The following is a 24,147-nucleotide window of genomic DNA, read 5'->3' as shown; positions in this document are numbered from 1 at the left end:
AACATGCAGTTCTACTCAAGAGTAAGCAACTAAGCGAAATAAAGCCATGGAACGCTTATTTGCCTTTTATCTATGCATTCTGACACTCCAACAATGTGTTCTGCTTCAATTTGACTCATTTTACAAAGGTGCTTAATTCTGGAGTGAACATGCAGTTCTACTCAAGAGTAAGCAACTAACTGAAATAAAGCCATGGAACGATTATTTGCCTTCTATCTATGCATTCTGACACTCCAACAATGTGTTCTGCTTCAATTTGGCTCATTTTACAAAGATGCTTATTTCTGGAGTGAACATGCAGTACTACTCAAGAGTAAGCAAGTAAGCGAAATAAAGCCATGGAACGCTTATTTGCCTTCTATCTATGCATTCTGACACTCCAACAATTTGTTCTGCTTCAATTTGACTCATTTTACAAAGGTGCTTATTCCTGGAGTGAACATGCAGTTCTACTCAAGAGTAAGCAACTAAGCGAAATAACGCCATGGAACGCTTATTTGCCTTCTATCTATGCATTCTGACACTCCTAGAATGTGTTCTGCTTCAATTTGACTCATTTTACAAAGGTGCTTATTCCTGGAGTGAATATGCAGTTCTACTCAAGAGTAAGCAACTAAGCGAAATAAAGCGATGGAACGCTTATATGCCTTCTATCTATGCATTCTGACACTCCAACAATGTGTTCTGCTTCAATTTGACTCATTTTACAAAGGTGCTTATTCCTGGAGTGAATATGCAGTTCTACTCAAGAGTAAGCAACTAAGCGAAATAAAGCCATGGAACGCTTATTTGCCTTTTATCTATGCATTCTGACACTCCAACAATGTGTTCTGCTTCAATTTGACTCATTTTACAAAGGTGCTTAATTCTGGAGTGAACATGCAGTTCTACTCAAGAGTAAGCAACTAAGCGAAATAAAGCCATGGAACGATTATTTGCCTTCTATCTATGCATTCTGACACTCCAACAATGTGTTCTGCTTCAATTTGACTCATTTTACAAAGGTGCTTATTCCTGGAGTGAACATGCAGTTCTACTCAAGAGTAAGCAACTAAGCGAAATAATGCCATGGAACGCTTATTTGCCTTCTATCTATGCATTCTGACACTCCTAGAATGTGTTCTGCTTCAATTTGACTCATTTTACAAAGGTGCTTATTCCTGGAGTGAATATGCAGTTCTACTCAAGAGTAAGCAACTAAGCGAAATAAAGCGATGGAACGCTTATTTGCCTTCTATCTATGCATTCTGACACTCCAACAATGTGTTCTGCTTCAATTTGACTCATTTTACAAAGGTGCTTATTCCTGGAGTGAACATGCAGTTCTACTCAAGAGTAAGCAACTAAGCGAAATAACGCCATGGAACGCTTATTTGCCTTCTATCTATGCATTCTGACACTTCGAGAATGTGTTCTGCTTCAATTTGACTCATTTTACAAAGGTGCTTATTCCTGGAGTGAATATGCAGTTCTACTCAAGAGTAAGCAACTAAGCGAAATAAAGCCAGGGAACGTTTATTTGCCTTCTATCTATGCATTCTGACACACCTAGAATGTGTTCTGCTTCAATTTGTCTCATTTTACAAAGGTGCTTATTCCTGGAGTGAATATGCAGTTCTACTCAAGAGTAAGCAACTAAGCGAAATAAAGCCATGGAACGCTTATTTGCCTTTTATCTATGCATTCTGACACTCCAACAATGTGTTCTGCTTCAATTTGACTCATTTTACAAAGGTGCTTATTAATGGAGTGATCATGCAGTTCTACTCAAGAGTAAGCAACTAAGCGAAATAAAGCCATGGAACGCTTATTTGCCTTCTATCTATGCATTCTGACACTCCAACAATGTTTTCTGCTTCAATTTGACTCATTTTACAAAGGTGCTTATTCCTGGAGTGAACATGCAGTTCTACTCAAGAATAAGCAACTAAGCGAAATAACGCCATGGAACGCTTATTTGCCTTCTATCTATGCATTCTGACACTCCTAGAATGTGTTCTGCTTCAATTTGACTCATTTTACAAAGGTGCTTATTCCTGGAGTGAATATGCAGTTCTACTCAAGAGTAAGCAACTAAGCGAAATAAAGCGATGGAACGCTTATATGCCTTCTATCTATGCATTCTGACACTCCAACAATGTGTTCTGCTTCAATTTGACTCATTTTACAAAGGTGCTTATTCCTGGAGTGAACATGCAGTTCTACTCAAGAGTAAGCAACTAAGCGAAATAAAGCCATGGAACGCTTATTTGCCTTCTATCTATGCATTCTGACACTCCAACAATGTGTTCTGCTTCAATTTGACTCATTTTACAAAGGTGCTTATTCCTGGAGTGAACATGCAGTTCTACTCAAGAGTAAGCAACTAAGCGAAATAAAGCCATGGAACGCTTATTTGCCTTTTATCTATGCATTCTGACACTCCAACAATGTGTTCTGCTTCAATTTGACTCATTTTACAAAGGTGCTTAATTCTGGAGTGAACATGCAGTTCTACTCAAGAGTAAGCAACTAACCGAAATAAAGCCATGGAACGATTATTTGCCTTCTATCTATGCATTCTGACACTCCAACAATGTGTTCTGCTTCAATTTGACTCATTTTACAAAGGTGCTTATTCCTGGAGTGAACATGCAGTTCTACTCAAGAGTAAGCAACTAAGCGAAATAAAGCCATGGAACGCTTATTTGCCTTCTATCTATGCATTCTGACACTCCAACAATGTGTTCTGCTTCAATTTGGCTCATTTGACAAAGATGCTTATTCCTGGAGTGAATATGCAGTTCTACTCAAGAGTAAGCAACTAAGCGAAATAAAGCGATGGAACGCTTATTTGCCTTCTATCTATGCATTCTGACACTCCAAGAATGTGTTCTGCTTCAATTTGGCTCATTTTACAAAGATGCTTATTTCTGGAGTGAACATGCAGTACTACTCAAGAGTAAGCAAGTAAGCGAAATAAAGCCATGGAACGCTTATTTGCCTTCTATCTATGCATTCTGACACTCCAACAATTTGTTCTGCTTCAATTTGGCTCATTTTACAAAGATGCTTAATTCTGGAGTGAACATGCAGTTCTACTCAAGAATAAGCAACTAAGCGAAATAACGCCATGGAACGCTTATTTGCCTTCTATCTATGCATTCTGACACTCCTAGAATGTGTTCTGCTTCAATTTGACTCATTTTACAAAGGTGCTTATTCCTGGAGTGAATATGCAGTTCTACTCAAGAGTAAGCAACTAAGCGAAATAAAGCGATGGAACGCTTATATGCCTTCTATCTATGCATTCTGACACTCCAACAATGTGTTCTGCTTCAATTTGACTCATTTTACAAAGGTGCTTATTCCTGGAGTGAACATGCAGTTCTACTCAAGAGTAAGCAACTAAGCGAAATAAAGCCATGGAACGCTTATTTGCCTTCTATCTATGCATTCTGACACTCCAACAATGTGTTCTGCTTCAATTTGACTCATTTTACAAAGGTGCTTATTCCTGGAGTGAACATGCAGTTCTACTCAAGAGTAAGCAACTAAGCGAAATAAAGCCATGGAACGCTTATTTGCCTTTTATCTATGCATTCTGACACTCCAACAATGTGTTCTGCTTCAATTTGACTCATTTTACAAAGGTGCTTAATTCTGGAGTGAACATGCAGTTCTACTCAAGAGTAAGCAACTAACCGAAATAAAGCCATGGAACGATTATTTGCCTTCTATCTATGCATTCTGACACTCCAACAATGTGTTCTGCTTCAATTTGACTCATTTTACAAAGGTGCTTATTCCTGGAGTGAACATGCAGTTCTACTCAAGAGTAAGCAACTAAGCGAAATAAAGCCATGGAACGCTTATTTGCCTTCTATCTATGCATTCTGACACTCCAACAATGTGTTCTGCTTCAATTTGGCTCATTTTACAAAGATGCTTATTCCTGGAGTGAATATGCAGTTCTACTCAAGAGTAAGCAACTAAGCGAAATAAAGCCATGGAACGCTTATTTGCCTTCTATCTATGCATTCTGACACTCCAAGAATGTGTTCTGCTTCAATTTGGCTCATTTTACAAAGATGCTTATTTCTGGAGTGAACATGCAGTACTACTCAAGAGTAAGCAAGTAAGCGAAATAAAGCCATGGAACGCTTATTTGCCTTCTATCTATGCATTCTGACACTCCAACAATTTGTTCTGCTTCAATTTGGCTCATTTTACAAAGATGCTTAATTCTGGAGTGAACATGCAGTTCTACTCAAGAGTAAGCAACTAAGCGAAATAAAGCCATGGAACGCTTATTTGCCTTCTATCTATGCATTCTGACACTCCAACAATTTGTTCTGCTTCAATTTGGCTCATTTTACAAAGATGCTTATTTCTGGAATGAACATGCAGTTCTACTCAAGAGTAAGCAACTAAGCGAAATAAAGCCATGGAACGCTTATTTGCCTTCTATCTATGCATTCTGACACTCCAACAATGTGTTCTGCTTCAATTTGACTCATTTTACAAAGGTGCTTATTCCTGGAGTGAACATGCAGTTCTACTCAAGAGTAAGCAACTAAGCGAAATAACGCCATGGAACGCTTATTTGCCTTCTATCTATGCATTCTGACACTCCAACAATGTGTTCTGCTTCAATTTGACTCATTTTACAAAGGTGCTTATTCCTGGAGTGAATATGCAGTTCTACTCAAGAGTAAGCAACTAAGCGAAATAAAGCCATGGAACGCTTATTTGCCTTCTATCTATGCATTCTGACACTCCAACAATGTGTTCTGCTTCAATTTGACTCATTTTACAAAGGTGCTTATTCCTGGAGTGAATATGCAGTTCTACTCAAGAGTAAGCAACTAAGCGAAATAAAGCCATGGAACGCTTACTTGCCTTCTATCTATACATTCTGACACTCCAACAATGTGTTCTGCTTCAATTTGACTCATTTTACAAAGGTGCTTATTCCTGGAGTGAACATGCAGTTCTACTCAAGAGTAAGCAACTAAGCGAAATAAAGCCATGGAACGCTTATTTGCCTTCTATCTATGCATTCTGACACTCCAACAATGTGTTCTGCTTCAATTTGGCTCATTTTACAAAGATGCTTATTCCTGGAGTGAATATGCAGTTCTACTCAAGAGTAAGCAACTAAGCGAAATAAAGCCATGGAACGCTTATGTGCCTTCTATCTATGCATTCTGACACTCCAAGAATGTGTTCTGCTTCAATTTGGCTCATTTTACAAAGATGCTTATTTCTGGAGTGAACATGCAGTACTACTCAAGAGTAAGCAAGTAAGCGAAATAAAGCCATGGAACGTTTATTTGCCTTCTATCTATGCATTCTGACACTCCAACAATTTGTTCTGCTTCAATTTGGCTCATTTTACAAAGATGCTTAATTCTGGAGTGAACATGCAGTTCTACTCAAGAGTAAGCAACTAAGCGAAATAAAGCCATGGAACGCTTATTTGCCTTCTATCTATGCATTCTGACACTCCTAGAATGTGTTCTGCTTCAATTTGACTCATTTTACAAAGGTGCTTATTCCTGGAGTGAATATGCAGTTCTACTCAAGAGTAAGCAACTAAGCGAAATAAAGCCATGGAACGCTTATTTGCCTTCTATCTATGCATTCTGACACTCCGAGAATGTGTTCTGCTTCAATTTGGCTCATTTTACAAAGGTGCTTATTCCTGGAGTGAACATGCAGTTCTACTCAAGAGTAAGCAACTAAGCGAAATAAAGCCAGGGAACGTTTATTTGCCTTCTATCTATGCATTCTGACACACCTAGAATGTGTTCTGCTTCAATTTGGCTCATTTTACAAAGGTGCTTATTCCTGGAGTGAATATGCAGTTCTACTCAAGAGTAAGCAACTAAGCGAAATAAAGCCATGGAACGCTTATTTGCCTTTTATCTATGCATTCTGACACTCCAACAATGTGTTCTGCTTCAATTTGACTCATTTTACAAAGGTGCTTATTAATGGAGTGAACATGCAGTTCTACTCAAGAGTAAGCAACTAAGCGAAATAAAGCCAGGGAACGTTTATTTGCCTTCTATCTATGCATTGACACTCCAACAATGTGTTCTGCTTCAATTTGACTCATTTTACAAAGGTGCTTATTCCTGGAGTGAACATGCAGTTCTACTCAAGAGTAAGCAACTAAGCGAAATAACGCCATGGAACGCTTATTTGCCTTCTATCTATGCATTCTGACACTCCAACAATGTGTTCTGCTTCAATTTGGCTCATTTTACAAAGATGCTTATTCCTGGAGTGAATATGCAGTTCTACTCAAGAGTAAGCAACTAAGCGAAATAAAGCCATGGAACGCTTATTTGCCTTCTATCTATGCATTCTGACACTCCAAGAATGTGTTCTGCTTCAATTTGGCTCATTTTACAAAGATGCTTATTTCTGGAGTGAACATGCAGTACTACTCAAGAGTAAGCAAGTAAGCGAAATAAAGCCATGGAACGCTTATTTGCCTTCTATCTATGCATTCTGACACTCCAACAATTTGTTCTGCTTCAATTTGGCTCATTTTACAAAGATGCTTAATTCTGGAGTGAACATGCAGTTCTACTCAAGAGTAAGCAACTAAGCGAAATAAAGCCATGGAACGCTTATTTGCCTTCTATCTATGCATTCTGACACTCCAACAATTTGTTCTGCTTCAATTTGGCTCATTTTACAAAGATGCTTATTTCTGGAATGAACATGCAGTTCTACTCAAGAGTAAGCAACTAAGCGAAATAAAGCCATGGAACGCTTATTTGCCTTCTATCTATGCATTCTGACACTCCAACAATGTGTTCTGCTTCAATTTGACTCATTTTACAAAGGTGCTTATTCCTGGAGTGAACATGCAGTTCTACTCAAGAGTAAGCAACTAAGCGAAATAACGCCATGGAACGCTTATTTGCCTTCTATCTATGCATTCTGACACTCCAACAATGTGTTCTGCTTCAATTTGACTCATTTTACAAAGGTGCTTATTCCTGGAGTGAATATGCAGTTCTACTCAAGAGTAAGCAACTAAGCGAAATAAAGCCATGGAACGCTTATTTGCCTTCTATCTATGCATTCTGACACTCCAACAATGTGTTCTGCTTCAATTTGACTCATTTTACAAAGGTGCTTATTCCTGGAGTGAATATGCAGTTCTACTCAAGAGTAAGCAACTAAGCGAAATAAAGCCATGGAACGCTTACTTGCCTTCTATCTATACATTCTGACACTCCAACAATGTGTTCTGCTTCAATTTGACTCATTTTACAAAGGTGCTTATTCCTGGAGTGAACATGCAGTTCTACTCAAGAGTAAGCAACTAAGCGAAATAAAGCCATGGAACGCTTATTTGCCTTCTATCTATGCATTCTGACACTCCAACAATGTGTTCTGCTTCAATTTGGCTCATTTTACAAAGATGCTTATTCCTGGAGTGAATATGCAGTTCTACTCAAGAGTAAGCAACTAAGCGAAATAAAGCCATGGAACGCTTATGTGCCTTCTATCTATGCATTCTGACACTCCAAGAATGTGTTCTGCTTCAATTTGGCTCATTTTACAAAGATGCTTATTTCTGGAGTGAACATGCAGTACTACTCAAGAGTAAGCAAGTAAGCGAAATAAAGCCATGGAACGTTTATTTGCCTTCTATCTATGCATTCTGACACTCCAACAATTTGTTCTGCTTCAATTTGGCTCATTTTACAAAGATGCTTAATTCTGGAGTGAACATGCAGTTCTACTCAAGAGTAAGCAACTAAGCGAAATAAAGCCATGGAACGCTTATTTGCCTTCTATCTATGCATTCTGACACTCCTAGAATGTGTTCTGCTTCAATTTGACTCATTTTACAAAGGTGCTTATTCCTGGAGTGAATATGCAGTTCTACTCAAGAGTAAGCAACTAAGCGAAATAAAGCCATGGAACGCTTATTTGCCTTCTATCTATGCATTCTGACACTCCGAGAATGTGTTCTGCTTCAATTTGGCTCATTTTACAAAGGTGCTTATTCCTGGAGTGAACATGCAGTTCTACTCAAGAGTAAGCAACTAAGCGAAATAAAGCCAGGGAACGTTTATTTGCCTTCTATCTATGCATTCTGACACACCTAGAATGTGTTCTGCTTCAATTTGGCTCATTTTACAAAGGTGCTTATTCCTGGAGTGAATATGCAGTTCTACTCAAGAGTAAGCAACTAAGCGAAATAAAGCCATGGAACGCTTATTTGCCTTTTATCTATGCATTCTGACACTCCAACAATGTGTTCTGCTTCAATTTGACTCATTTTACAAAGGTGCTTATTAATGGAGTGAACATGCAGTTCTACTCAAGAGTAAGCAACTAAGCGAAATAAAGCCAGGGAACGTTTATTTGCCTTCTATCTATGCATTGACACTCCAACAATGTGTTCTGCTTCAATTTGACTCATTTTACAAAGGTGCTTATTCCTGGAGTGAACATGCAGTTCTACTCAAGAGTAAGCAACTAAGCGAAATAACGCCATGGAACGCTTATTTGCCTTTTATCTATGCATTCTGACACTCCTAGAATGTGTTCTGCTTCAATTTGACTCATTTTACAAAGGTGCTTATTAATGGAGTGAACATGCAGTTCTACTCAAGAGTAAGCAACTAAGCGAAATAAAGCCATGGAACGCTTATTTGCCTTCTATCTATGCATTGACACTCCAACAATGTGTTCTGCTTCAATTTGACTCATTTTACAAAGGTGCTTATTCCTGGAGTGAACATGCAGTTCTACTCAAGAGTAAGCAACTAAGCGAAATAACGCCATGGAACGCTTATTTGCCTTCTATCTATGCATTCTGACACTCCTAGAATGTGTTCTGCTTCAATTTGACTCATTTTACAAAGGTGCTTATTCCTGGAGTGAATATGCAGTTCTACTCAAGAGTAAGCAACTAAGCGAAATAAAGCGATGGAACGCTTATATGCATTCTATCTATGCATTCTGACACTCCAACAATGTGTTCTGCTTCAATTTGACTCATTTTACAAAGGTGCTTATTCCTGGAGTGAACATGCAGTTCTACTCAAGAGTAAGCAACTAAGCGAAATAAAGCCATGGAACGCTTATTTGCCTTTTATCTATGCATTCTGACACTCCAACAATGTGTTCTGCTTCAATTTGACTCATTTTACAAAGGTGCTTAATTCTGGAGTGAACATGCAGTTCTACTCAAGAGTAAGCAACTAAGCGAAATAAAGCCATGGAACGATTATTTGCCTTCTATCTATGCATTCTGACACTCCAACAATGTGTTCTGCTTCAATTTGACTCATTTTACAAAGGTGCTTATTCCTGGAGTGAACATGCAGTTCTACTCAAGAGTAAGCAACTAAGCGAAATAACGCCATGGAACGCTTATTTGCCTTCTATCTATGCATTCTGACACTCCTAGAATGTGTTCTGCTTCAATTTGACTCATTTTACAAAGGTGCTTATTCCTGGAGTGAATATGCAGTTCTACTCAAGAGTAAGCAACTAAGCGAAATAAAGCGATGGAACGCTTATTTGCCTTCTATCTATGCATTCTGACACTCCAACAATGTGTTCTGCTTCAATTTGACTCATTTTACAAAGGTGCTTATTCCTGGAGTGAACATGCAGTTCTAATCAAGAGTAAGCAACTAAGCGAAATAACGCCACGGAACGCTTATTTGCCTTCTATCTATGCATTCTGACACTCCAACAATGTGTTCTGCTTCAATTTGACTCATTTTACAAAGGTGCTTATTCCTGGAGTGAATATGCAGTTCTACTCAAGAGTAAGCAACTAAGCGAAATAAAGCCATGGAACGCTTACTTGCCTTCTATCTATACATTCTGACACTCCAACAATGTGTTCTGCTTCAATTTGACTCATTTTACAAAGGTGCTTATTCCTGGAGTGAACATGCAGTTCTACTCAAGAGTAAGCAACTAAGCGAAATAAAGCCATGGAACGCTTATTTGCCTTCTATCTATGCATTCTGACACTCCAACAATGTGTTCTGCTTCAATTTGGCTCATTTTACAAAGATGCTTATTCCTGGAGTGAATATGCAGTTCTACTCAAGAGTAAGCAACTAAGCGAAATAAAGCCATGGAACGCTTATTTGCCTTCTATGTATGCATTCTGACACTCCAAGAATGTGTTCTGCTTCAATTTGGCTCATTTTACAAAGATGCTTATTTCTGGAGTGAACATGCAGTACTACTCAAGAGTAAGCAAGTAAGCGAAATAAAGCCATGGAACGCTTATTTGCCTTCTATCTATGCATTCTGACACTCCAACAATTTGTTCTGCTTCAATTTGGCTCATTTTACAAAGATGCTTAATTCTGGAGTGAACATGCAGTTCTACTCAAGAGTAAGCAACTAAGCGTAATAAAGCCATGTAATGCTTATTTGCCTTCTATCTATGCATTCTGACACTCCTAGAATGTGTTCTGCTTCAATTTGACTCATTTTACAAAGGTGCTTATTCCTGGAGTGAATATGCAGTTCTACTCAAGAGTAAGCAACTAAGCGAAATAAAGCCATGGAACGCTTATTTGCCTTCTATCTATGCATTCTGACACTCCGAGAATGTGTTCTGCTTCAATTTGACTCATTTTACAAAGGTGCTTATTCCTGGAGTGAATATGCAGTTCTACTCAAGAGTAAGCAACTAAGCGAAATAAAGCCAGGGAACGTTTATTTGCCTTCTATCTATGCATTCTGACACACCTAGAATGTGTTCTGCTTCAATTTGTCTCATTTTACAAAGGTGCTTATTCCTGGAGTGAATATGCAGTTCTACTCAAGAGTAAGCAACTAAGCGAAATAAAGCCATGGAACGCTTATTTGCCTTTTATCTATGCATTCTGACACTCCAACAATGTGTTCTGCTTCAATTTGACTCATTTTACAAAGGTGCTTATTAATGGAGTGAACATGCAGTTCTACTCAAGAGTAAGCAACTAAGCGAAATAAAGCCATGGAACGCTTATTTGCCTTCTATCTATGCATTCTGACACTCCAACAATGTGTTCTGCTTCAATTTGACTCATTTTACAAAGGTGCTTATTCCTGGAGTGAACATGCAGTTCTACTCAAGAGTAAGCAACTAAGCGAAATAAAGCCATGGAACGCTTATTTGCCTTCTATCTATGCATTCTGACACTCCTAGAATGTGTTCTGCTTCAATTTGACTCATTTTACAAAGGTGCTTATTCCTGGAGTTAATATGCAGTTCTACTCAAGAGTAAGCAACTAAGCGAAATAAAGCGATGGAACGCTTATATGCCTTCTATCTATGCATTCTGACACTCCAACAATGTGTTCTGCTTCAATTTGACTCATTTTACAAAGGTGCTTATTCCAGGAGTGAACATGCAGTTCTACTCAAGAGTAAGCAACTAAGCGAAATAAAGCCATGGAACGCTTATTTGCCTTTTATCTATGCATTCTGACACTCCAACAATGTGTTCTGCTTCAATTTGACTCATTTTACAAAGGTGCTTAATTCTGGAGTGAACATGCAGTTCTACTCAAGAGTAAGCAACTAAGCGAAATAAAGCCATGGAACGATTATTTGCCTTCTATCTATGCATTCTGACGCTCCAACAATGTGTTCTGCTTCAATTTGACTCATTTTACAAAGGTGCTTATTCCTGGAGTGAACATGCAGTTCTACTCAAGAGTAAGCAACTAAGCGAAATAACGCCATGGAACGCTTATTTGCCTTCTATCTATGCATTCTGACACTCCTAGAATGTGTTCTGCTTCAATTTGACTCATTTTACAAAGGTGCTTATTCCTGGAGTGAATATGCAGTTCTACTCAAGAGTAAGCAACTAAGCGAAATAAAGCGATGGAACGCTTATTTGCCTTCTATCTATGAATTCTGACACTCCAACAATGTGTTCTGCTTCAATTTGACTCATTTTACAAAGGTGCTTATTCCTGGAGTGAACATGCAGTTCTACTCAAGAGTAAGCAACTAAGCGAAATAACGCCATGGAACGCTTATTTGCCTTCTATCTATGCATTCTGACACTCCAACAATGTGTTCTGCTTCAATTTGACTCATTTTACAAAGGTGCTTATTCCTGGAGTGAACATGCAGTTCTACTCAAGAGTAAGCAACTAAGCGAAATAACGCCATGGAACGCTTATTTGCCTTCTATCTATGCATTCTGACACTCCTAGAATGTGTTCTGCTTCAATTTGACTCATTTTACAAAGGTGCTTATTCCTGGAGTGAATATGCAGTTCTACTCAAGAGTAAGCAACTAAGCGAAATAAAGCGATGGAACGCTTATATGCCTTCTATCTATGCATTCTGACACTCCAACAATGTGTTCTGCTTCAATTTGACTCATTTTACAAAGGTGCTTATTCCTGGAGTGAACATGCAGTTCTACTCAAGAGTAAGCAACTAAGCGAAATAAAGCCATGGAACGCTTATTTGCCTTTTATCTATGCATTCTGACACTCCAACAATGTGTTCTGCTTCAATTTGACTCATTTTACAAAGGTGCTTAATTCTGGAGTGAACATGCAGTTCTACTCAAGAGTAAGCAACTAAGCGAAATAAAGCCATGGAACGATTATTTGCCTTCTATCTATGCATTCTGACACTCCAACAATGTGTTCTGCTTCAATTTGACGCATTTTACAAAGGTGCTTATTCCTGGAGTGAACATGCAGTTCTACTCAAGAGTAAGCAACTAAGCGAAATAACGCCATGGAACGCTTATTTGCCTTCTATCTATGCATTCTGACACTCCAACAATGTGTTCTGCTTCAATTTGACTCATTTTACAAAGGTGCTTATTACTGGAGTGAACATGCAGTTCTACTCAAGAGTAAGCAACTAAGCGAAATAAAGCCATGGAACGCTTATTTGCCTTCTATCTATGCATTCTGACACACCTAGAATGTGTTCTGCTTCAATTTGACTCATTTTACAAAGGTGCTTATTCCTGGAGTGAATATGCAGTTCTACTCAAGAGTAAGCAACTAAGCGAAATAAAGCCATGGAACGCTTATTTGCCTTCTATCTATGCATTCTGACACTCCTAGAATGTGTTCTGCTTCAATTTGACTCATTTTACAAAGGTGCTTATTCCTGGAGTGAATATGCAGTTCTACTCAAGAGTAAGCAACTAAGCGAAATAACGCCATGGAACGCTTATTTGCCTTCTATCTATGCATTCTGACACTCCTAGAATGTGTTCTGCTTCAATTTGACTCATTTTACAAAGGTGCTTATTCCTGGAGTGAATATGCAGTTCTACTCAAGAGTAAGCAACTAAGCGAAATAAAGCGATGGAACGCTTATTTGCCTTCTATCTATGCATTCTGACACTCCAACAATGTGTTCTGCTTCAATTTGACTCATTTTACAAAGGTGCTTATTCCTGGAGTGAATATGCAGTTCTACTCAAGAGTAAGCAACTAAGCGAAATAAAGCCATGGAACGCTTACTTGCCTTCTATCTATACATTCTGACACTCCAACAATGTGTTCTGCTTCAATTTGACTCATTTTACAAAGGTGCTTATTCCTGGAGTGAACATGCAGTTCTACTCAAGAGTAAGCAACTATGCGAAATAAAGCCATGGAACGCTTATTTGCCTTCTATCTATGCATTCTGACACTCCAACAATGTGTTCTGCTTCAATTTGGCTCATTTTACAAAGATGCTTATTCCTGGAGTGAATATGCAGTTCTACTCAAGAGTAAGCAACTAAGCGAAATAAAGCCATGGAACGCTTATTTGCCTTCTATGTATGCATTCTGACACTCCAAGAATGTGTTCTGCTTCAATTTGGCTCATTTTACAAAGATGCTTATTTCTGGAGTGAACATGCAGTACTACTCAAGAGTAAGCAAGTAAGCGAAATAAAGCCATGGAACGCTTATTTGCCTTCTATCTATGCATTCTGACACTCCAACAATTTGTTCTGCTTCAATTTGGCTCATTTTACAAAGATGCTTAATTCTGGAGTGAACATGCAGTTCTACTCAAGAGTAAGCAACTAAGCGAAATAAAGCCATGGAACGCTTATTTGCCTTCTATCTATGCATTCTGACACTCCTAGAATGTGTTCTGCTTCAATTTGACTCATTTTACAAAGGTGCTTATTCCTGGAGTGAATATGCAGTTCTACTCAAGAGTAAGCAACTAAGCGAAATAAAGCCATGGAACGCTTATTTGCCTTCTATCTATGCATTCTGACACTCCGAGAATGTGTTCTGCTTCAATTTGACTCATTTTACAAAGGTGCTTATTCCTGGAGTGAATATGCAGTTCTACTCAAGAGTAAGCAACTAAGCGAAATAAAGCCAGGGAACGTTTATTTGCCTTCTATCTATGCATTCTGACACACCTAGAATGTGTTCTGCTTCAATTTGTCTCATTTTACAAAGGTGCTTATTCCTGGAGTGAATATGCAGTTCTACTCAAGAGTAAGCAACTAAGCGAAATAAAGCCATGGAACGCTTATTTGCCTTTTATCTATGCATTCTGACACTCCAACAATGTGTTCTGCTTCAATTTGACTCATTTTACAAAGGTGCTTATTAATGGAGTGAACATGCAGTTCTACTCAAGAGTAAGCAACTAAGCGAAATAAAGCCATGGAACGCTTATTTGCCTTCTATCTATGCATTCTGACACTCCAACAATGTGTTCTGCTTCAATTTGACTCATTTTACAAAGGTGCTTATTCCTGGAGTGAACATGCAGTTCTACTCAAGAGTAAGCAACTAAGCGAAATAAAGCCATGGAACGCTTATTTGCCTTCTATCTATGCATTCTGACACTCCTAGAATGTGTTCTGCTTCAATTTGACTCATTTTACAAAGGTGCTTATTCCTGGAGTGAATATGCAGTTCTACTCAAGAGTAAGCAACTAAGCGAAATAAAGCGATGGAACGCTTATATGCCTTCTATCTATGCATTCTGACACTCCAACAATGTGTTCTGCTTCAATTTGACTCATTTTACAAAGGTGCTTATTCCAGGAGTGAACATGCAGTTCTACTCAAGAGTAAGCAACTAAGCGAAATAAAGCCATGGAACGCTTATTTGCCTTTTATCTATGCATTCTGACACTCCAACAATGTGTTCTGCTTCAATTTGACTCATTTTACAAAGGTGCTTAATTCTGGAGTGAACATGCAGTTCTACTCAAGAGTAAGCAACTAAGCGAAATAAAGCCATGGAACGATTATTTGCCTTCTATCTATGCATTCTGACACTCCAACAATGTGTTCTGCTTCAATTTGACTCATTTTACAAAGGTGCTTATTCCTGGAGTGAACATGCAGTTCTACTCAAGAGTAAGCAACTAAGCGAAATAACGCCATGGAACGCTTATTTGCCTTCTATCTATGCATTCTGACACTCCTAGAATGTGTTCTGCTTCAATTTGACTCATTTTACAAAGGTGCTTATTCCTGGAGTGAATATGCAGTTCTACTCAAGAGTAAGCAACTAAGCGAAATAAAGCGATGGAACGCTTATTTGCCTTCTATCTATGAATTCTGACACTCCAGCAATGTGTTCTGCTTCAATTTGACTCATTTTACAAAGGTGCTTATTCCTGGAGTGAACATGCAGTTCTACTCAAGAGTAAGCAACTAAGCGAAATAACGCCATGGAACGCTTATTTGCCTTCTATCTATGCATTCTGACACTCCAACAATGTGTTCTGCTTCAATTTGACTCATTTTACAAAGGTGCTTATTCCTGGAGTGAACATGCAGTTCTACTCAAGAGTAAGCAACTAAGCGAAATAACGCCATGGAACGCTTATTTGCCTTCTATCTATGCATTCTGACACTCCTAGAATGTGTTCTGCTTCAATTTGACTCATTTTACAAAGGTGCTTATTCCTGGAGTGAATATGCAGTTCTACTCAAGAGTAAGCAACTAAGCGAAATAAAGCGATGGAACGCTTATATGCCTTCTATCTATGCATTCTGACACTCCAACAATGTGTTCTGCTTCAATTTGACTCATTTTACAAAGGTGCTTATTCCTGGAGTGAACATGCAGTTCTACTCAAGAGTAAGCAACTAAGCGAAATAAAGCCATGGAACGCTTATTTGCCTTTTATCTATGCATTCTGACACTCCAACAATGTGTTCTGCTTCAATTTGACTCATTTTACAAAGGTGCTTAATTCTGGAGTGAACATGCAGTTCTACTCAAGAGTAAGCAACTAAGCGAAATAAAGCCATGGAACGATTATTTGCCTTCTATCTATGCATTCTGACACTCCAACAATGTGTTCTGCTTCAATTTGACTCATTTTACAAAGGTGCTTATTCCTGGAGTGAACATGCAGTTCTACTCAAGAGTAAGCAACTAAGCGAAATAACGCCATGGAACGCTTATTTGCCTTCTATCTATGCATTCTGACACTCCAACAATGTGTTCTGCTTCAATTTGACTCATTTTACAAAGGTGCTTATTACTGGAGTGAACATGCAGTTCTACTCAAGAGTAAGCAACTAAGCGAAATAAAGCCATGGAACGCTTATTTGCCTTCTATCTATGCATTCTGACACACCTAGAATGTGTTCTGCTTCAATTTGACTCATTTTACAAAGGTGCTTATTCCTGGAGTGAATATGCAGTTCTACTCAAGAGTAAGCAACTAAGCGAAATAAAGCCAGGGAACGCTTATTTGCCTTTTATCTATGCATTCTGACACTCCAACAATGTGTTCTGTTTCAATTTGACTCATTTTACAAAGGTGCTTATTAATGGAGTGAACATGCAGTTCTACTCAAGAGTAAGCAACTAAGCGAAATAAAGCCATGGAACGCTTATTTGCCTTCTATCTATGCATTCTGACACTCCAACAATGTGTTCTGCTTCAATTTGACTCATTTTACAAAGGTGCTTATTCCTGGAGTGAACATGCAGTTCTACTCAAGAGTAAGCAACTAAGCGAAATAACGCCATGGAACGCTTATTTGCCTTCTATCTATGCATTCTGACACTCCAACAATGTGTTCTGCTTCAATTTGACTCATTTTACAAAGGTGCTTATTCCTGGAGTGAATATGCAGTTCTACTCAAGAGTAAGCAACTAAGCGAAATAAAGCGATGGAACGCTTATATGCCTTCTATCTATGCATTCTGACACTCCAACAATGTGTTCTGCTTCAATTTGACTCATTTGACAAAGGTGCTTATTCCTGGAGTGAACATGCAGTTCTACTCAAGAGTAAGCAACTAAGCGAAATAAAGCCATGGAACGCTTATTTGCCTTTTATCTATGCATTCTGACACTCCAACAATGTGTTCTGCTTCAATTTGACTCATTTTACAAAGGTGCTTAATTCTGGAGTGAACATGCAGTTCTACTCAAGAGTAAGCAACTAAGCGAAATAAAGCCATGGAACGATTATTTGCCTTCTATCTATGCATTCTGACACTCCAACAATGTGTTCTGCTTCAATTTGACTCATTTTACAAAGGTGCTTATTCCTGGAGTGAACATGCAGTTCTACTCAAGAGTAAGCAACTAAGCGAAATAACGCCATGGAACGCTTATTTGCCTTCTATCTATGCATTCTGAGACTCCTAGAATGTGTTCTGCTTCAATTTGACTCATTTTACAAAGGTGCTTATTCCTGGAGTGAATATGCAGTTCTACTCAAGAGTAAGCAACTAAGCGAAATAAAGCCATGGAACGCTTATTTGCCTTCTATCTATGCATTCTGACACTCCAACAATGTGTTCTGCTTCAATTTGACTCATTTTACAAAGGTGCTTATTCCTGGAGTGAACATGCAGTTCTACTCAAGAGTAAGCAACTAAGCGAAATAACGCCATGGAACGCTTATTTGCCTTCTATCTATGCATTCTGACACTCCAACAATGTGTTCTGCTTCAATTTGACTCATTTTACAAAGGTGCTTATTACTGGAGTGAACATGCAGTTCTACTCAAGAGTAAGCAACTAAGCGAAATAAAGCCATGGAACGCTTATTTGCCTTCTATCTATGCATTCTGACACTCCTAGAATGTGTTCTGCTTCAATTTGACTCATTTTACAAAGGTGCTTATTCCTGGAGTGAATATGCAGTTCTACTCAAGAGTAAGCAACTAAGCGAAATAAAGCGATGGAACGCTTATTTGCCTTCTATCTATGCATTCTGACACTCCAACAATGTGTTCTGCTTCAATTTGACTCATTTTACAAAGGTGCTTATTCCTGGAGTGAACATGCAGTTCTACTCAAGAGTAAGCAACTAAGCGAAATAAAGCCATGGAACGCTTATTTGCCTTTTATCTATGCATTCTGACACTCCAACAATGTGTTCTGCTTCAATTTGACTCATTTTACAAAGGTGCTTAATTCTGGAGTGAACATGCAGTTCTACTCAAGAGTAAGCAACTAAGCGAAATAAAGCCATGGAACGATTATTTGCCTTCTATCTATGCATTCTGACACTCCAACAATGTGTTCTGCTTCAATTTGACTCATTTTACAAAAGTGCTTATTCCTGGAGTGAACATGCAGTTCTACTCAAGAGTAAGCAACTAAGCGAAATAACGCCATGGAACGCTTATTTGCCTTCTATCTATGCATTCTGACACTCCTAGAATGTGTTCTGCTTCAATTTGTCTCATTTTACAAAGGTGCTTATTCCTGGAGTGAATATGCAGTTCTACTCAAGAGTAAGCAACTAAGCGAAATAAAGCGATGGAACGCTTATTTGCCTTCTATCTATGCATTCTGACACTCCAACAATGTGTTCTGCTTCAATTTGACTCATTTTACAAAGGTGCTTATTCCTGGAGTGAACATGCAGTTCTACTCAAGAGTAAGCAACTAAGCGAAATAAAGCCATAGAACGCTTATTTGCCTTCTATCTATGCATTCTGACACTCCAACAATGTGTTCTGCTTCAATTTGACTCATTTTACAAAGGTCCTTATTACTGGAGTGAACATGCAGTTCTACTCAAGAGTAAGCAACTAAGCGAAATAAAGCCATGGAACGCTTATTTGCCTTCTATCTATGCATTCTGAGACTCCAACAATGTGTTCTGCTTCAATTTGGCTCATTTTACAAAGATGCTTATTCCTGGAGTGAATATGCAGTTCTACTCAAGAGTAAGCAACTAAGCGAAATAAAGCCATGGAACGCTTATTTGCCTTCTATCTATGCATTCTGACACTCCAAGAATGTGTTCTGCTTCAATTTGGCTCATTTTACAAAGATGCTTATTTCTGGAGTGAACATGCAGTACTACTCAAGAGTAAGCAAGTAAGCGAAATAAAGCCATGGAACGCTTATTTGCCTTCTATCTATGCATTCTGACACTCCAACAATGTGTTCTGCTTCAATTTGACTCATTTTACAAAGGTGCTTATTCCTGGAGTGAACATGCAGTTCTACTCAAGAGTAAGCAACTAAGCGAAATAAAGCCATAGAACGCTTATTTGCCTTCTATCTATGCATTCTGACACTCCAACAATGTGTTCTGCTTCAATTTGACTCATTTTACAAAGGTCCTTATTACTGGAGTGAACATGCAGTTCTACTCAAGAGTAAGCAACTAAGCGAAATAAAGCCATGGAACGCTTATTTGCCTTCTATCTATGCATTCTGAGACTCCAACAATGTGTTCTGCTTCAATTTGGCTCATTTTACAAAGATGCTTATTCCTGGAGTGAATATGCAGTTCTACTCAAGAGTAAGCAACTAAGCGAAATAAAGCCATGGAACGCTTATTTGCCTTCTATCTATGCATTCTGACACTCCAAGAATGTGTTCTGCTTCAATTTGGCTCATTTTACAAAGATGCTTATTTCTGGAGTGAACATGCAGTACTACTCAAGAGTAAGCAAGTAAGCGAAATAAAGCCATGGAACGCTTATTTGCCTTCTATCTATGCATTCTGACACTCCAACAATTTGTTCTGCTTCAATTTGGCTCATTTTACAAAGATGCTTAATTCTGGAGTGAACATGCAGTTCTACTCAAGAGTAAGCAACTAAGCGAAATAAAGCCATGGAACGCTTATTTGCCTTCTATCTATGCATTCTGACACTCCAACAATTTGTTCTGCTTCAATTTGGCTCATTTTACAAAGATGCTTATTTCTGGAGTGAACATGCAGTTCTACTCAAGAGTAAGCAACTAAGCGAAATAAAGCCATGGAACGCTTATTTGCCTTCTATCTATGCATTCTGACACTCCAACAATGTGTTCTGCTTCAATTTGACTCATTTTACAAAGGTGCTTATTCCTGGAGTGAACATGCAGTTCTACTCAAGAGTAAGCAACTAAGCGAAATAACGCCATGGAACGCTTATTTGCCTTCTATCTATGCATTCTGACACTCCAACAATGTGTTCTGCTTCAATTTGACTCATTTTACAAAGGTGCTTATTCCTGGAGTGAATATGCAGTTCTACTCAAGAGTAAGCAACTAAGCGAAATAAAGCCATGGAACGCTTATTTGCCTTCTATCTATGCATTCTGACACTCCAACAATGTGTTCTGCTTCAATTTGACTCATTTTACAAAGGTGCTTATTCCTGGAGTGAATATGCAGTTCTACTCAAGAGTAAGCAACTAAGCTAAATAAAGCCATGGAACGCTTACTTGCCTTCTATCTATACATTCTGACACTCCAACAATGTGTTCTGCTTCAATTTGACTCATTTTACAAAGGTGCTTATTCCTGGAGTGAACATGCAGTTCTACTCAAGAGTAAGCAACTAAGCGAAATAAAGCCATAGAACGCTTATTTGCCTTCTAGCTATGCATTCTGACACTCCAACAATGTGTTCTGCTTCAATTTGACTCATTTTACAAAGGTGCTTATTACTGGAGTGAACATGCAGTTCTACTCAAGAGTAAGCAACTAAGCGAAATAAAGCCATGGAACGCTTATTCGCCTTCTATCTATGCATTCTGACACTCCAACAATGTGTTCTGCTTCAATTTGACTCATTTTACAAAGGTGCTTATTCCTGGAGTGAATATGCAGTTCTACTCAAGAGTAAGCAACTAAGCGAAATAAAGCCATGGAACGCTTACTTGCCTTCTATCTATACATTCTGAAACTCCAACAATGTGTTCTGCTTCAATTTGGCTCATTTTACAAAGATGCTTATTTCTGGAGTGAACATGCAGTACTACTCAAGAGTAAGCAAGTAAGCGAAATAAAGCCATGGAACGCTTATTTGCCTTCTATCTATGCATTCTGACACTCCAACAATTTGTTCTGCTTCAATTTGGCTCATTTTACAAAGATGCTTATTTCTGGAGTGAACATGCAGTTCTACTCAAGAGTAAGCAACTAAGCCAAATAAAGCCATGGAACGCTTATTTGCCTTCTATCTATGCATTCTGACACTCCAACAATTTGTTCTGCTTCAATTTGGCTCATTTTACAAAGATGCTTATTTCTGGAGTGAACATGCAGTTCTACTCAAGAGTAAGCAACTACGCGAAATATAGCCATAGAACGCTTATTTGCCTTCTATCTATGCATTCTGACACTCCAACAATGTGTTCTGCTTCAATTTGACTCATTTTACAAAGGTGCTTATTCCTTGAGTGAATATGCAGTTCTACTCAAGAGTAAGCAACTAGGCGAAATAAAGCCATGGAACGCTTATTTGCCTTCTATCTATGCATTCTGACACTCCTAGAATGTGTTCTGCTTCAATTTGACTCATTTTACAAAGGTGCTTATTCCTGGAGTGAATATGCAGTTCTACACAAGAGTAAGCAACTAAGCGAAATAAAGCCATGGAACGCTTATTTGCCTTCTTTCTATGCATTCTGACACTCCGAGAATGTGTTCTGCTTCAATTTGACTCATTTTACAAAGGTGCTTATTCCTGGAGTGAATATGCAGTTCTACTCAAGAGTAAGCAACTAAGCGAAATAAAGCCAGGGAACGCTTATTTGCCTTCTATCTATGCATTCTGACACACCTAGAATGTGTTCTGCTTCAATTTGTCTCATTTTACAAAGGTGCTTATTCCTGGAGTGAATATGCAGTTCTACTCAAGAGTAAGCAACTAAGCGAAATAAAGCCATGGAACGCTTATTTGCCTTCTATCTATGCATTCTGACACTCCAACAATGTGTTCTGCTTCAATTTGACTCATTTTACAAAGGTGCTTATTCCTGGAGTGAACATGCAGTTCTACTCAAGAGTAAGCAACTAAGCGAAATAAAGCCATGGAACGCTTATTTGCCTTTTATCTATGCATTCTGACACTCCAACAATGTGTTCTGCTTCAATTTGACTCATTTTACAAAGGTGCTTATTAATGGAGTGAACATGCAGTTCTACTCAAGAGTAAGCAACTAAGCGAAATAAAGCCATGGAACGCTTATTTGCCTTCTATCTATGCATTCTGACACTCCAACAATGTGTTCTGCTTCAATTTGACTCATTTTACAAAGGTGCTTATTCCTGGAGTGAACATGCAGTTCTACTCAAGAGTAAGCAACTAAGCGAAATAACGCCATGGAACGCTTATTTGCCTTCTATCTATGCATTCTGACACTCCTAGAATGTGTTCTGCTTCAATTTGACTCATTTTACAAAGGTGCTTATTCCTGGAGTGAATATGCAGTTCTACTCAAGAGTAAGCAACTAAGCGAAATAAAGCCATGGAACGCTTATTTGCCTTCTATCTATGCATTCTGACACACCTAGAATGTGTTCTGCTTCAATTTGACTCATTTTACAAAAGTGCTTATTCCTGGAGTGACTATGCAGTTCTACTCAAGAGTAAGCAACTAAGCGAAATAAAGCCATGGAACGCTTATTTGCCTTCTATCTATGCATTCTGACACTCCAACAATGTGTTCTGCTTCAATTTGACTCATTTTACAAAGGTGCTTATTCCTGGAGTGAACATGCAGTTGTACTCAAGAGTAAGCAACTAAGCGAAATAACGCCATGGAACGCTTATTTGCCTTCTATCTATGCATTCTGACACTCCAACAATGTGTTCTGCTTCAATTTGACTCATTTTACAAAGGTGCTTATTTCTAGAGTGAACATGCAGTTCTACTCAAGAGTAAGCAACTACGCGAAATAAAGCCATGGAACGCTTATATGCCTTCTATCTATGCATTCTGACACTCCAACAATGTGTTCTGCTTCAATTTGACTCATTTTACAAAGGTGCTTATTACTGGAGTGAACATGCAGTTCTACTCAAGAGTAAGCAACTAAGCGAAATATAGCCATAGAACGCTTATTTGCCTTCTATCTATGCATTCTGACACTCCAACAATGTGTTCTGCTTCAATTTGACTCATTTTACAAAGGTGCTTATTCCTTGAGTGAATATGCAGTTCTACTCAAGAGTAAGCAACTAGGCGAAATAAAGCCATGGAACGCTTATTTGCCTTCTATCTATGCATTCTGACACTCCTAGAATGTGTTCTGCTTCAATTTGACTCATTTTACAAAGGTGCTTATTCCTGGAGTGAATATGCAGTTCTACACAAGAGTAAGCAACTAAGCGAAATAAAGCCATGGAACGCTTATTTGCCTTCTATCTATGCATTCTTACACTCCGAGAATGTGTTCTGCTTCAATTTGACTCATTTTACAAAGGTGCTTATTCCTGGAGTGAATATGCAGTTCTACTCAAGAGTAAGCAACTAAGCGAAATAAAGCCAGGGAACGCTTATTTGCCTTCTATCTATGCATTCTGACACACCTAGAATGTGTTCTGCTTCAATTTGTCTCATTTTACAAAGGTGCTTATTCCTGGAGTGAATATGCAGTTCTACTCAAGAGTAAGCAACTAAGCGAAATAAAGCCATGGAACGCTTATTTGCCTTCTATCTATGCATTCTGACACTCCAACAATGTGTTCTGCTTCAATTTGACTCATTTTACAAAGGTGCTTATTCCTGGAGTGAACATGCAGTTCTACTCAAGAGTAAGCAACTAAGCGAAATAAAGCCATGGAACGCTTATTTGCCTTTTATCTATGCATTCTGACACTCCAACAATGTGTTCTGCTTCAATTTGACTCATTTTACAAAGGTGCTTATTAATGGAGTGAACATGCAGTTCTACTCAAGAGTAAGCAACTAAGCGAAATAAAGCCATGGAACGCTTATTTGC

The sequence above is a fragment of the Zootoca vivipara genome, chromosome 13, assembly GCF_965207765.1.
Source record: "Zootoca vivipara chromosome 13, rZooViv2.hap1.1, whole genome shotgun sequence".
Lineage (NCBI taxonomy): Eukaryota > Metazoa > Chordata > Lepidosauria > Squamata > Lacertidae > Zootoca > Zootoca vivipara.
This window is presented reverse-complemented; position numbering follows the sequence as displayed.